The 15,033-nt window shown below is 43.1% G+C and overlaps 1 protein-coding gene across 3 annotated transcripts in view; it reads left to right on the top strand.

Annotated features, from left to right (window-relative positions):
* The window catches only part of SLIT3 (slit guidance ligand 3), a 484,612-nt gene that overhangs the window by 28,520 nt on the left and 441,059 nt on the right, over positions 1 to 15,033 (top strand). The window lies entirely within an intron of this gene.

The raw sequence follows: 15,033 nt of genomic DNA, 5'->3' as shown, positions 1-15,033 counted from the left end.
CCAGCCATAAAAAGAGAGTCCTGTAACCAATATCTGACAAAGCAATCTCTTACCTTGCATTTTCAAGCCAATTTAGCATTGCTTCTCAAATGAGTGTCTGTGTGACTGTTTCTGTTGTGAGAAGTCCAACATGAGGAGCCAGAATGTTTTGGGTGGGAGTATCTGACAGGGTGTTACTGGTTTTATTCCTGGATGCTGGTGGGACAATCATGGAGCACTTGGTGCTGCAGAATTTTTACAGTATTATTTGAGTCCCTTCCCTTTGTTTTCACTCTCAAGTCTGGGGTTTGTTCAGGGCTTCCCTTTCAGACAACATCTCTGAAAAAGACATGGTAAATTCATGAATTTATTTTGAGAGACTGAATGTTTTAACTTGCACGGGTAGAGTCTGAGTACTTTGCTCAAGAATTGTCTTGGAGTGTGGCTCTGCAGTTTCCAGGGGCTGTAATGCACTTTTTACTGCTTAAGGGTGAGCCATGTCATCATCACTACTTCATCTGCTGTTTTCTGACCCTGATAGCAATAGAGTAGCAGCAGCACCCTCATGTAACAGTTTACCATTCTCACAAGTTCCTGCCTGGTGTTATTCCCAGCACTGCCCAGTCTGATCCTGCTCTGGAGGGAGGCTGGTGATGTCCAATCCCCTGGATCCCCTCTCAGTTCACATACCCTTCCTACAGAGTGCACAAATCAGGCTGTTCAAAGGCACCTCCTGTGAGTGCACCAGCCCCCAGGCAGCTGAGAGACCCAGTGGGAAAGGTGGAAGGCTGGCAGAGGTGTGGAGGAGGGTGCTCCATCCTTGCCCTGTGTGCAGCTGCACTTTGGGCACTGCTGGAAATGGGGTGTGCAGCTGGCTGGGCTGGAAGTCAGCCCCAGAAATAGAGATTTGCTGATTTTCACCTGGTGCAAGAAACTGAACTGCCCCTCTTCCCCAGATCTAATTCTGCCCCTGCTGAACCAGCTGACCCCCTCTGAAGGCTCAGGGATGTGCTGTCCTTTCCCTGGAGAGGGCCGAGCTGCTTTGGCAATCCCAAATCAAATTTTAAAATAAATCATGGTTTATCATGCCTGGAGCAGAGGAATTTAATGGTTTCCCAGCTGCCCTTCACCCCTGCAGGAGCTCACACTGGATATCTGACTTTAGAGGAAGTCACCAGAAAGGAATTCCTGTTTCTTGTTGCTTAACAGAACCCAGGCAAAATCAGCAGCTTCCCTGAGGAATGTGAATCACCACAAGAAGATAAAATGATAAATACAAATTTTATTAATGAGATGTGGTGGAAACTGCTATGCAAGATGCAGATGGTGCCTTGCTGAGCTGTGTGGCTGAAATTTTACCTTTAGAATCACTCGGGAAGAAACCAGGAGTGAGGACAGAGTAGCTCTGGGGGATCTGTATGGGGGAATGTGTGGCTACAAATAAAAGGATAAAATAGCAAAAGAGATATTGACAGATGGAATGTGAGGAGTGCACTTCAGTCAGCCAGGGGGAGGAGTGCAGGTGTTGCATCCAGTCTCACCTGGGCTCCAGCTGACAGCTCACCTTTGCTAATTCCTGGAAGGAAGGAGGAAGCTCATCAAGTGGGTATTGCTTTTGATTCAGCATTGTGTGCTGCTCTGGGCTCAAACAGCCAAAATAAATGTTCCCAGGATATGGCTCACATGCTTCCCTTATCTGTCAATACTGTGCACTGGCTGCTCTGGAAGATTTCACTGAGATGTATTTTTCTTGCACTGTTTAAGTGCCAGTAATTGAGAGCAATGTCAGTCCATTGTGTGAGTGATGGGTCAGATATGGTCAGCACTGATTATTGTTCTTTTTTGTTTAAAGGAGCTCTCGTTTTGCTGTTCCCACACTTCAGAGATGCAGTCAATATAAAACTGGGGCAGGAGGGGTGTTTGCAGCTATTAGTAAAAAAAGTCATTTTTTCTGCAAGGGAATGTTGCAAGATGTCTGGTACATACATTTCCATATAGAGTTAAGATTCTCACACAGCTCAGGATGGGACAAAATACGTGAGTAAGGGCTAGATCATCCCAGTTCATATGGGGAATAAAATATTCCATCATTTATATTAATTTTTCAGAAGAAAGTGTTCCCTTATTTTGGGTGTAGTGACCAGGAATGATAAATAATTTTCCATATACTGTGAGCAGTAAATGCACATCCCAAAATGAAACACATTTAAAGCTTTAAGACTGTCTTAACATTTTTATAATCTGAAAAACGTGAATTTCCCTTTGAATTTTGTTGATTTCTTATCTGTAGCCACCAGTTTTGTCAGGAGTTATACCTAGCAACTCTGAATTTTCTTCAAAAGATCTACCACAGGGCTGAGGTAACTAGAACCTTGAAACTAGAGAATTCATGTTATTTTTTAGAAAAAAACAAAAAATTGATTTTTTTTTTTTTTACTTAAACTCTAATAATATGAATTTGTTCATGGTTAAAACTGAATATTGAGTAATATAAATGTGCACCAGAATAACCAAGCAGTATTCACACAGAGACACTTCTGTAATGTCCATGCCTCAGTATCTCAAGATTAATTAGTGTTTACCTTCTCCTGCCAATGGGGGCTTGCAGGTAGAACTTGTTTATTTTTGGAGAGACACAGTGGTTCAAGTGTAAGTGTAGATCACTAGTGGAGCAAGACTGTGGTGAACCAAAAAAGAAAAAAGCTTGAAATATCTTCTAGAAGGCAAACCTGGGTCATTTTCAGCTGCCCCCAGTCTGTGTTTTGCTCACACAGAAACCCCTGACCTGTTCAGTGTCCTAGTAAAGCTGCTGTGGTTCCAACTTTCAGTAGTTTGAGCCACAGTGTGAAAAGGTCAGCTGGTTTTTAGAAGCATCACTGGAGCATGACTTACAGAAGTGTAAGGAAAAGCTGAAACATGAAAGAAATATATCTGGGGCTGTTTTTGGAGACAAACTTGGTCATTCTGTGGGTGCTGGGTGCTTGGAGAAGAGCAGTGCTCAGCTGTGTCATGTGCTCTGAGCAGGGTGGCACCTCAGATGAGAGGCATCTGTGGCTTGGCTCTTGATGTTGGGGTTTTTTATTTATATTAAAGCTCATACCTTTAGTTTTTATTGAAATTAATCAAGCATTTCTGCAAGCATTGAAAAATCTGGTTTTTTGAAAGACCAATCTTTTCTGCACAGGTGAGCTGGTGTGGTGTGAGAACCAGCTTGAAAATATGTGCTAGAAAATATTTTGTGCTTGAAAAATTTTATGTCCTCGAAAATATTTTGTATTTCTTCCCATCCATTTAGAAAAACCTAAAAGTTGCTTTTTCCTTTTCCTTGGACCCTGGTGAAATTATACAAGCTGTCAATTTGCCAAAAAACTTCTGCATTTGCTGCACTTGGAGTTTGAGGACTGGAAATAGGTGCAGATGAATTGAGGAAATCAATTCCCAGTCAGGCTGGCAAAACTTGGCACCCCAGACACTTTTATTGGAGTTGTTCTTGATGTGAGGGGCACAGACACTCTGAAATGATAAAAATTTCATCCTCCTGCTGTTGGTGAGTGCCTGGCAAGGGGTAGGGCTTGTCCACACAATCTGGAGGTAAAATGGAAAAAAAAAACAAAAAAAAAGGTAAAAAAGGAACCAGAGAACCTTGATCAGCTGATGCTTTGTGCACTACCTGCTGCTCTGGGTTTCTACTGGACATTCTTTATTTAGCAAAGCAAAAATAAGCCAAAACCAACCGACCAAAAACCCACACCAAAATAACACCACCACCAAAAAAAGAGTTAAGCATGTGTTGGTTATAAATGAGTTCAAAGATGAATCCCTGCCACTCTTCCTTGTCCAAGGGTTTTGACCAAGAACCCCATTTCTGTGTTTGTCATGGGACTCCTGTGAAATAGCTGTTAAAATGGTTCAGTAGTGTCACTTCCTTACCCTTTGGGGACTATTCAGTGAATGAAATCATTTTAGGAAACCCCCTCTTTGAACATGTGGGGAGGAGATCTTTTCCAATAGGGTAAGTGCAGTTGGAAAAGGGCTAGTTCCTAGTTACTGCATTTATGTCCTGTGGGCTCCTAGAGGGCACTAATGCCATCAGATTCCATGGCTTGCTCTGTCTGTAGCACATAATTATTGCACAGTTACACATTCCTCAGCCATTGCTGGACAGCCAAGCTCTTGGTTATGGCTGGCCAAGAGCAAACCTGCTATTGCTTTTGCAAACTTTATTAAAAAAAAAAGAAAAAAATTAAAAATTGGTCCCTCTTTTCCAAGGGAAGCCATTAGCAGCTCTGTCAATTGGCCAGCACAGGAGGAGTCCAAACACAGGAAAGGTTCAGGGGAGGCTGAGGGCAGGAGCAAGGAGCAGGATGCAATGCTTCAGTGAGAGTTTGGTTTGCATTAGTGCCTCTGACCAGGGCCACAGAACAACGAGGTTTATTTTAACAACATGAAAATAAATGAAGCTGATTTCATCAAAAACGTTTTTGTAATAGGTCACTGACCCACAAGAACTCTGGAAAAACAAATTTGGGTCTCGTTTCTGCAGACAAGAGGTTCTGTAAGCACAGGAGTCTGTGGTGACAGGGCAAGGGGGATGAGGACACTTCCACTGCACTGAGCCACAGCTCACTTGGAAAAGCTGATCTGCACTGGACATTGCATCACAGCTTTTAAACTTTATTCTTTTCTGTGCCTTGTTTGTTTGATTTTAGCAGGTTTTTTTTTGTGCTTGGTGAAGATTTATGAGGGTATTTGTTTAAGCAAAACACTTCAGGATTAAGCAGTCATTTCTTCCAGATCTGTAGGAAATGCTTAAGTGTCTCTGTTACTGTTGGGTAAGAACTGCTGCATCAGTGGTCTGGAATTATTTGGGTGAACTTTATTTAGCTTAAATAATTTCATCAAAAGGGTTTTGCTTCTTTGAGCTTCCTCATATTAGAAGGATTATGCTGCTTGCTGTCCCAGAAATACCACAAGTGTTGGCTGAATTTCATGCTGTGGAGCACAGCAATCCTTAAATAATCCTGCTCCTGAGTGAAACATGATGAATTCAGAGCCCTTAACCTCCTTTTGTTCTTGGAGAATGCATGAATATGGAGGTCTTGAAGTCTCTCTGCCATGGAGAGATCAGTGCAGTCTTGGCTTTGCTTTTCCTGTGGCCCAGCTCCATTTTGGCTGGGTCTGTTGGGCTGGAGCTCCCCTCAAGCTGCACCTTCCTTCCACATGGAACACAACAAACCAGTCCACGTTGGCTAAAAGGATCTTCATGTTAGTGTCAGGCTCTCAGCTCCTTGGAGATCATCTCTGGATCTTTCTGCTTGTGTCAAGGTGTTCTAGTATGGGGTTCCCAAAAAATAAAGAGAGGGTTTTAGGGTTCATGCAGGTGTTGTGGGTGTTCCATGTACATTTTCATATTTGTATTTGGTGACTCTGAGAGGGATAGCTGTCCTGTGGTATGTTAGGGATACAGGAGAGAAATGGGAGCTGCTGGATGCTGAAACACCTCAGAACAGCTGAGCCCTGCGTTTGAAAACCTTCTGGGAAAGCAGAACTGGATCAGGGGAATTATCACAGAAACTCAGAGCCCTCAGCTTTTGGGCAAGGTGGATTTTGTGCCTCATAACCTTTGTGGCTTCCTCAGGAGATGCTGTCCTTTGGCTGAGCTGTGACAGGTAATTCCACTGCTGACAGAGCAGCTGGGAGCTGTTTCTGTCTGATCTGTTTGAGTAGGGAAACACTTTATTGGTTTTGGCTTTTTGGTTGGCACACTGGACTCAAGTGTGCTCTTTGTGCCACTTCATCATTTCCTCATTCCATTCCATTGCCTTGGGAGGATGGAGCCTTTTTTAAGACTCCACTTTGAGATGATCCTGCAAGTCTTCCTTTTTCCCTGGTTCTGCTTGGCACGGGTCCCTGGGAGAAGGAGCACCACAGTGCCCTGAGCATTCCTTACTATATAAGGATGGTGTGGGGAGCAGGGCTGGTGTTGCCTTATTCAAACAGGAACAGGGTTCTGTTCCTTCTGCTAGAAATGACAATAGGAGTTGTACTTAGAAGTTTTCCTGCTGATTGTTCACAGTAATTTCTGACCTCTAGAAATAATAGCAACTCTTAAGGCTTGTCAATAGGGACAGCGTGGCTTGGAGATGTGAATGCTAAAATTTGTTTTCCTTTCTTCATAGGCTTTCAGCCCTGACCTGGAGAGATTACTCACTGGTGTAAAAAAATGATTTAGTCCTGTCTGTTACTGTCTTTACAAAAAATTGATGAAATATTAAAAGTTATGGGCATTTAGGGGTACTCCAGCAGATCATTTCTTGGATTGTTCCTGTTCTTTTCTCAAAAGTCAGTGGAGTAATGAAAGAGTACCCCTGTTTCTATCATTCTGTTATGAGTGTTTTGCAGTTACACAGTGTGAGTTCCTAATTTTTTTCTGATTTGAAATAGGAGAACTTTCTAAAAGCTTTTCAGAAACTGAGAAGCAGCTTCAGCAGAGACCATCTCTGCTTGAGGGTTTATGGATCAAGCTTTTTTGGCTTCTTTGAATGATAGTTCAAAGAAATTGTTAATTTTTGTACATTCAAGTCTTCTGCAGACAGGTATAAGCTGTAGTGCATGTTTGTGACTCAGTAGTTGTGTAAACTTGCTGCTGTGTTGAGAGACTGGGCATGCACCTCTGCTTGCCTCTTCTGGGTGTGAAGATTTTCTTGCTGCTGTCATTAATAAACATCCTGACACATGTCTTTATTCTCACCTTCACTTTGGTTGGTACTGAGGATTGTGTCCATTTCTGTATCACTTTAGGACATTGATTGCAGCTCTTGGTGATCACAAGAATGTAGTTAGGATGTTTTTGTTTCTTCACGTTGGCTTTGGGAAAAGTTGAAATTTAAACCTGTTCCTCCTGCTTCCCTTGCCAGTGTTAGTAGTTTGCTCTTAGGCAGGGACCATCTGTGTGGTTCTGTCCTCCATCCTAATGCCAGATTCTTTTCATATGAGGAGATACTTAATAAAGAAAAAAAAAAAAAAAGATGGATTCTGATATTGAAAGCTATGAAGTGTTAGAGAGCCACAGTTCCTGTGCTGCTGAAGTGCACAGACGTGTACTCTGCACTTCTGAGAGAGGGAGGTAATCTTTCTCAGTCTAATGAGAAGTTGGTAATAAAGGTTATTACTTGTGACAGCTTTGAAAATGTGAACCAGGACCACCCAGCCTGCTAAGTTTGGAAGAGGGGATCTCAAAGTTATAACTGTTCTAAACAGTTTTCCTTCAAAAAATGGTCCCTTAGCAGTGGTATCTCCCCCAGGTTTTTTGTAAAAGCTTCTGAAATAACACATCATGTGGATGAAGAAGTTCATTTATCCCACACCATAATCCTGTAATATGGTTGTTCTGGGCTTCCTCAGAGTGCCCTTATTGAAATTCCATTATAGATCATCTGGCTTTATTTCCTAGGGCAGTAATATAAAGAGGTGATGACAGAAAGCAATGGATAAGGTTGACTTTTTTTACTGGGTGCTGCATCCTGACTGTTTTTCCTTACCAAGAGGAAGTGATATGGAGCAAAGGAGAAGTTGCTTTAATGATCACAACGGATTTCTTGACTCTAATAGGATTTTCTGGTGAAACCATTGCAGGCAGTTGGCTGTGCTCCTGCTTCCCAAGCCAGTGCTTCCAAAGAAAAACTTACTTACTCCTTGGAGTTCAGTAACTCCTGTCTTTCTAGTTCAGTCTTTTATGCATTCAGTCATTTTTATTGCTTATTGGTTCTGCCCAAGCTTGTGATGTAACCACTCCTTCCTTAAAGTAACTTGTAGGAACTCTTTTAACTGCATCATGTTCCCTGAGCCACGTCTCCAAGGATGACAGAGCCATGGAGTTCTTGACAGCAAAGGAGAAAAAGGGACAGTGCCAAAAGGGAGATGTTTGGAGTGTGAAATAAAATAAATGGTCAAGCTGGGGAATGAACCCAAAGTTACTTGGATAATTTCTGCATATTAGAGGCTGAAGTAGCTGGACTGCTCCTTTAAAGCTACCCATTAAAAAATGTAAAACCACTGTAGTCCTTATTTTTCTGTTGGAGAATTAATTTTGGAATAGGCAGCAATGGATGTTAAACTTGAAAGTTTTTGAACTTCTGTGCAAAGGAGCTGAGTGCTCCTTACTTCATGAAAAATATGAAGTGCTTTGATCTGGGTCAAAGCTGGGACAGGATTTGGAGGCTGATGGGTATCACAGATTTGTGGAGTTAAAACCAGGTAATTGCTCTATTTGGAGACAATGATAAAACTGTCAGGTTTAAGTCAGATCCTGTGTATCAGTTTAAACTTCTGGGTGGAATGTGTTCACTGATATTAGTATAACACTGCAAGATATTGTAAATGAAAAAGAAAGGTGTGCAGAAGAGATTTTTGCTGTGAGATTATCTAGCAGAGCCACATCCTTTGCTTGTTTCCTCCATTGCCATGTAAATGTGGTGATTCTGCTCAGGCCCTGAATATCTGCAGTTTGCCTGAGGTAACTCATGGTATTCAAAATTTTCAAACCAAGTCAGTGGCATAATGAGAAATCAAATTGCATTGGAAAACTGCACAGTTTGCCCAGTTTGAATTAATGATACTTGCATTGCTTTTCCTTTGGGCTTTCATGTTGATTCCATGGGAAGCAGGCAAGTCTCTCTTTGAAGGAACTTTGAAGGAGGAAATTTCTCGAGGAGTGAATGGGCATCAGCTCACTGAAACTTTGCAGAAAAGGGGGTTTGGGTTTTCTCTGATTGTTTCTCACTCAGAGTAAAACTGTCCTGAAGCTGTGAGAACAAAGCATGAAGCTGATAGTACTCTGTCTCAAAATATCTCAAAAGTATGTCAATATATCTCAAAGTATCTCAAAAATATCTCAAATTGTATAATCTGCAATTATATTTGGTGTGCTCTGTTCATGTTGCTTCTCAGACCCTCTCCTTGTACATGAATGAGTGAGAAGTCAAGGATTGTGATTGCACTGAAGCTTTTTCATATTATCCCAACTAATTGTTTAAAAAATGCATAAGTCTGATATTTTAGATGTTCTTTTTACCTCTTTATTGGATTTCTGAACCCTGACATGCTTCTGCTCTGGTGATATTGGCCTGAGAGGGAAGGGAGGTTCTGCCTGTGAGGGGTGGAACACTGCAGGATTGTTGGAATGTCTTCTCCTTCTTTTGCAGTAGCAAAGAATCTGGTTTAGATTCTTCTTGCAAAAAGATTAAAATAGCTGCAAGTTGAGCAGTGTTCTTGTTCTGCTTCCATATGCATTTTGTTCTTTTCCATCTCTGCTGATCATGCCTTCAGTAGAGATGAAATTTAGCTCCTCTTTGCTCTTATTGTGAGTGGTGCTCTGTGAGACAACAGAACCAGAATTGGATGTGACCCTTCCAGGGGTGTGAGCGTGAGGGAGGCAGCTGAAATCTGTCCCCACAGAAAGTTTCTCCTCCAGGGAAAGATGACCTCTGCCTTGAGAACAATTGGAAAATTTTCCTACCAATTTTGAGGGTTTTTTACTCACCCAGAAGTTATCCAGAAGAAAGGGAATAAAGCAAAAATATAATAAATATTAAAAAGTGTAGGTCTTTTGCTCCATTTGCTTCAGAGAATGATCCTGATAAACATCTTCAATCTTCCTCTGGTCTGGTAGCATTGTTTCTTTCCAGTCTTCCATGGTTGTTTTTCACTCTGACTTTTAATAATCAGGGGAATTTTAATAGTTAAGTTTCTCTCCTATCCCAGCTTCAGACAGAGGAAGGGATATGATTAGCCTGGTTGGAGCCAGGAAGGCAGGAATTTCACAGTTAATAACTCCTCCATTGTTTTTTTAAGGGCCCTTGATATTCTGTGATTGACACCGAGGTTGTTTCCCTCTCCCCCTTTGCCTTCAGGACACAGGAACCCCCAGGTGGGCAAGGGGAGAGCCTGGCACTTGTTTATGGATGTGAGCAAAATGGTTTTGGGAGGTGAGAGGAAGTGTTGAACAGTGTGTTTGATGCTGTGTGGGGCTGCTCTAAAGAAAACAGAATAAACCAGAGGGCAGCAGTGTATGGGTGGACTCAGAAAGGTCACAAGTTCTGCAAGTCTGCATTTTAGGCCATTTGAGTTACAAAGAAAGAAAATGCAGTTTGTAACAGGATAAAGCTGTGAAGTACAGACATTTATGTGCTGATCTTATGTGAGAAGTCAACATCCAGTATTAAGAATTAGTAAGCAGCCATTATTAAGAATGTGCCAGTGATACATAATAATTCCAGAAGTAGCAATATTTGACTTCTGCCCTGAATTCCTGCAGACAGAAGTATGGGCTCTTAGCTTTTACCCTTTACAGCTCCCTAAACATGTTCCAGCAGAACCAGGGTGACTCTGAGCCTCTGGGAGAGCAGAGTCCTGCTGTGGGCTCCATGGAGGGGGGGGATGGATGGGGCTCCATGGAGGGGATGGATGGATGGGGCTCCATGGAGGGGGATGGATGGATGGGGGGATGGGTGGGGCTCCACAGAGGGGATGGATGGATGGGGCTCCATGGAAGGGGATAGATGGATGGGGGGATGGGTGGGGCTCCACAGAGGGGATGGATGGATGGGGCTCCATGGAGGGGATGGATGGATGGGGCTCCATGGAAGGGGATGGATGGATGGGGCTCCATGGAAGGGGAGGATGGATGGATGGGGCTCCATGGAAGGGGAGGATGGATGGATGGAGCTCCATGGAAGGGGAGGATGGATGGATGGGGCTCCATGGAGGGGAGGATGGATGGATGGAGCTCCATGGAAGGGGAGGATGGATGGATGGGGCTCCATGGAGGGGGGGGATGGATGGGGCTCCATGGAGGGGATGGATGGATGGGGCTCCACGGAGGGGGGGATGGATGGATGGATGGGGCTCCATGGAGGGGGGAATGGATGGGGCTCCATGGAGGGGGGGATGGATGGATGGAGCTCCATGGAAGGGGGGGATGGGTGGGGCTCCACGGAGGGGATGGATGGATGGATGGATGGATGGGGGTCCATGGAGGGGATGGATGGGGCTCCTGGACACCCTTGGCTTGCACACCGAGGACTTTGTGTGCACTTCTGGTGCCTGGTCAGCTCTGTTGGGTCACTTCTGGGGACCTGAGGAGCAGACTAACAAAACAGAACATGCCAAGTTCTATTTCCTGTGCCTAGCAGTGGTTCAAGGAGCCTGGAAGATGGAGGGAGCTGCAGTGTGAGGAGATTGTTGACTGCACAGCCAACTTGTGTCTGTAATCAGAGTTAATGAATTTGACTCGATGCAGGTATTGCCAGGGCTGATATGACTCCTGGAGAGCCTCTCTGCACAGTTCCTCAGCTTCCAGGAGGTTTATTAGTCTGGACTCCACGCTGTGCACATCCAGAGCTGCCTGTGATCCAGCCCTGGAGCCAATCTCTTCGTGGCACTCCATGATTATGCATCATCCTGCCCAGTGCTCCGAATTCCCGGAATACTTTGCAGGTCTTATGAGCTGTAAAGGATCCAGTTTGGGATACCCTGGAGACTGAGCAGCTGCTTTCCCATCCAGCAGTCCCGGGTCACAATAATGTGGAGCAGATCTTGGCTGGCTCTGTGCCCCAGGTTCCTCCCTGCCCTGGCTGTGCCTGGGTGCTGTGGATGGCCCTGGCTGCAGGGCTGCTGTGCTCCCAGCCCGAGGGAAGAGCCCACTTCCAAGGGCTTCCTTTTGTGCTGCATCCCAAATGGCATTCCTAGTCTGAACTGCCCCAGGAATTTAGTTTGATGCTGATATTTTTTTAAATTGTAGTCTACTGTTCAGGTCCACAAAGCTGATCTGACATTCCTCCGTGATGCAGCCAGTTACAGCTGCAAAACTGGCTTGGATTTAAATTCGTTTTCCAGGTATGACCTGATGTTGTTTCTATTTTAAGTTACTAATTTTAAATCAGGAATATCTATATTTGTTAATAAGATAACAGTCCCAGCAACAATGTCCACAGAATCATTTTACAAAACTCTGGCTCATTTTGTTTATGAACTTTTTGCAGGCTATTTTTATTTCACTGTTCTGTGCCTTCACCATTTCCAAGATACCTGTTACAAAATCAAAAGTACTGCTGTAATTAAAACTGGACAGCTGACAGGATTTAGATTGATGCAGTAATGGGATGGGGATAGGGGAATTTCTGTTCCTCTCTGAGGATCACTGGCTGTGGAGAGGGGCCCTGCAGCCTCTCAGTGTGCCCAGGTGTGCTTTGCACCTCTCCTGGGGCACAGCTCCATCCCTGAGCTGGCATTCCCAAGGTTTGCTCCACCTTGCTCTGGAAGTTTCCCTCTCTGTCCTAGGACTGACACTGAGAGCTGAGGATAAACCCCAGTTCTTGTCAAATTATGTGTTAGGAGCTCTTCCAGTGCATTTCATCCGTGTTTGGCACCTCTTTGTCAAAGCAGAGGAAACAAATGGCCATTCAGAACATTTGGTCTTTGCATTAAATAATCTTTAAACATGTCTCTTTCTTTGGAATTTAAAAACATCCTGTCTGGTACTTTGATACTTCTGTATTGAGGGCTTTCTTAATGGCCTTTCTCTCAAGCCCAGGAAGAGAAATAAGAGGTGTAATTGGGATTTTTTCCTAGGCTACTGGTGGCTTTCTGGCACATAATAAATAGGAGCATGTTAAATAGATCCTACATCAAGTATGTCTGAGTTTCTATGAGGTGATCTAGTCTTATATTTCAGTAGGTATTGCAGTAGGAGTTATAATACAGTAGGTGATGTTCAACAGAAACAGCCCCCTGTTCATGCCTGTAGTTCCCCTGAGAATCAAACGATGAATAAAATGACTTTTGGTGGAAGTTTAAACTTGAAATAAGTCTTAGGAAGTGGTGGAAGGTTTGGAGAGTCCCATAGTTTGTAACAAGACGTGGATAGACACTTGTCTTCAAGTGTTTGGTGTTGCATTAATTTGCTTCATTATCAATTAGTAACATGACCTTTTATTAGAGAGCTGCAAACTCTGGTTTGTGGCAGAAATAAAGCTCACCTGAAGCTTCTGGAGGATGGAATCTGGGCAGGAGAACTGACCAGCAGTGCTGGGGGAGTTTGAAAATCAAGTTTACATAAGTTAAAGGCAGAACTTTATTGAGTTCTTGGCCTTGATACACAAGTTCAGTTTGCTTTGTGCTGCAGTGTAAAAAGCATTTCATTTCTAACAATGTCATATTAAAATTATTAAGTATGTTTAGACCCATGCAAAATGTTTAGTGCTAGTGCAGAGCAGCTCACAGTGTGAGCTCTGCAAGGGTCCTTGTGTGGATGTTACTTCATATAATGTTTGAAACAAATTCCATATGGAAGCTGAGATAGCAAAATGAGGAGAGCTAAAAAGGGCAGCTGAGAACTTTTGGTCCTTTTGCTATCACACTTAGGAGAGTGTTGGCCCATATAAATAATAGGAAATAATATAAGATGTTCAGTCTTCTGGATTAATTTGATAGTGAAATAGAGAAAAACCTGCAATGTTAGGGGTTTTTTCCCCTCTGGGTTGTTTGTGTCACTGCAAGTTGTAAATGTTTCACTTCTCAGGCTGAAGTTTGCTAACCTGGAAATATAATTTCTTGTTACTACATATATTTTCGTGTCTGCTTGTTGATGTGAAACCTCCTGTTGTAGAAATTTAATCTGATTTTGATTAGCTTCTTTGGCTTAGAACAATAAGCATAAGCTCAGCATTTGTGAAATCCTTGCAAGTAGAGAAAAGAATAACCTTCAAACATATTCCTGGGATGTTGCTTTGAGATGAGTCAGATGACTTTGGGTTGACAGTGCACAGTTCTGTGTACATTGTGAGATCTGAAATGATAATCAGACACAGGAATAAACACTTGACACCGTGTGTAATAGATGCCTTTCACTGGCACTCTCACCTTTTGGATGATAAATAAGTTGATTTTGTTCAGTGTTTCTCAATGAAAGAAGTGGTGGCCTTGGTGAAGGAGGAAGGATGAGGAGTGCTAAGCCCTCAATAAGTCTTTTTTTTTCTTTTGTTATATTTCATCTTGTTATTCTAAAAGATAAACATGATTAACCAAAGCAGTGACTCTGATGAGGGCTGAGTAGCACATTGCCATCAACCTTGGGTTAAATAAGTTTGTTTACTTAGGTGTAAAATTGTGAAATGTCACATGGGTGTAAGGGAATCCAGTTTCAGATCTTCCCATGTATTTTCTCAAATGCAAAACTAGCATCTCTTTAATTGCTGTGTTGTTCATTTATCTCAAAAATGCCTTGGAGCAGTTGGTAGAAGCTGCAGGAAGTAACTTCAGCAGATACAAATATTGGTTCTCATGTGGTGTGTGTGTGTAATGCACAATGCTTGGGGTCTGTGAGCCTGCAGATGCAGCCTTTGATCTGTTCTAGGTGTCAGAAAGAGAAGTTCAAATTCCCCTCTCCTCCATCACCCCTTTGTCTCACGTTCATATGGTGGCCATGTGAAAACTGTGCCATATGAAACCCCACGATGTGAGTTTGATCTCAGGAAGGCCTTTCAATTCCAAAAATTCTTGAATTCTGATAGTGAAATTACTCAGCATGCAAGAGAAGTGGAGAGCAGATATGGGGTGCTAAGCAGCAGTGGGTTTATAAAAGTTCCAGGTGTCTTTGGAGATCAAAACACTCCAGCAGAAGTAGATCTGCTATCAGAGTTAACCTTGGAAGGTGGATTGGGAACAAAGGGGGCACAAAGCTCCTGAATGAACTTAGAGAGCAACTCAGCTTCCCCTTCATGCAGTGGGGGTGTTTGTAATTAGCTCAGGTCAGCTCATTATGCAAATAGCATTCCTCAGGACTGGGAGAGCAGGTGAGTGTGTTCATTGGAAAAGAACTGAAGAACAGGATTGTGGCTTACAAGCAGAAGTGCTTGCAGGTTTTGCAGGGCTGTCACACATTTTATGGAGAGGAGGCTCATGCTTTTTATAGTTACAGGGCTGGAATAGCTTGGAATGGTTGTTTGCTAAAAACTGGCAAGTTGTCACCAGAGTAAAATCTTGTATAGTGAGTGA

The sequence above is a fragment of the Haemorhous mexicanus genome, chromosome 15 (assembly GCF_027477595.1).
Source record: "Haemorhous mexicanus isolate bHaeMex1 chromosome 15, bHaeMex1.pri, whole genome shotgun sequence".
In the NCBI taxonomy this organism is placed as follows: Eukaryota; Metazoa; Chordata; class Aves; order Passeriformes; family Fringillidae; genus Haemorhous; species Haemorhous mexicanus.
The sequence above is the reverse complement of the archived record's forward strand: the minus strand, read 5'-3'. Positions and strand labels throughout refer to the sequence as shown.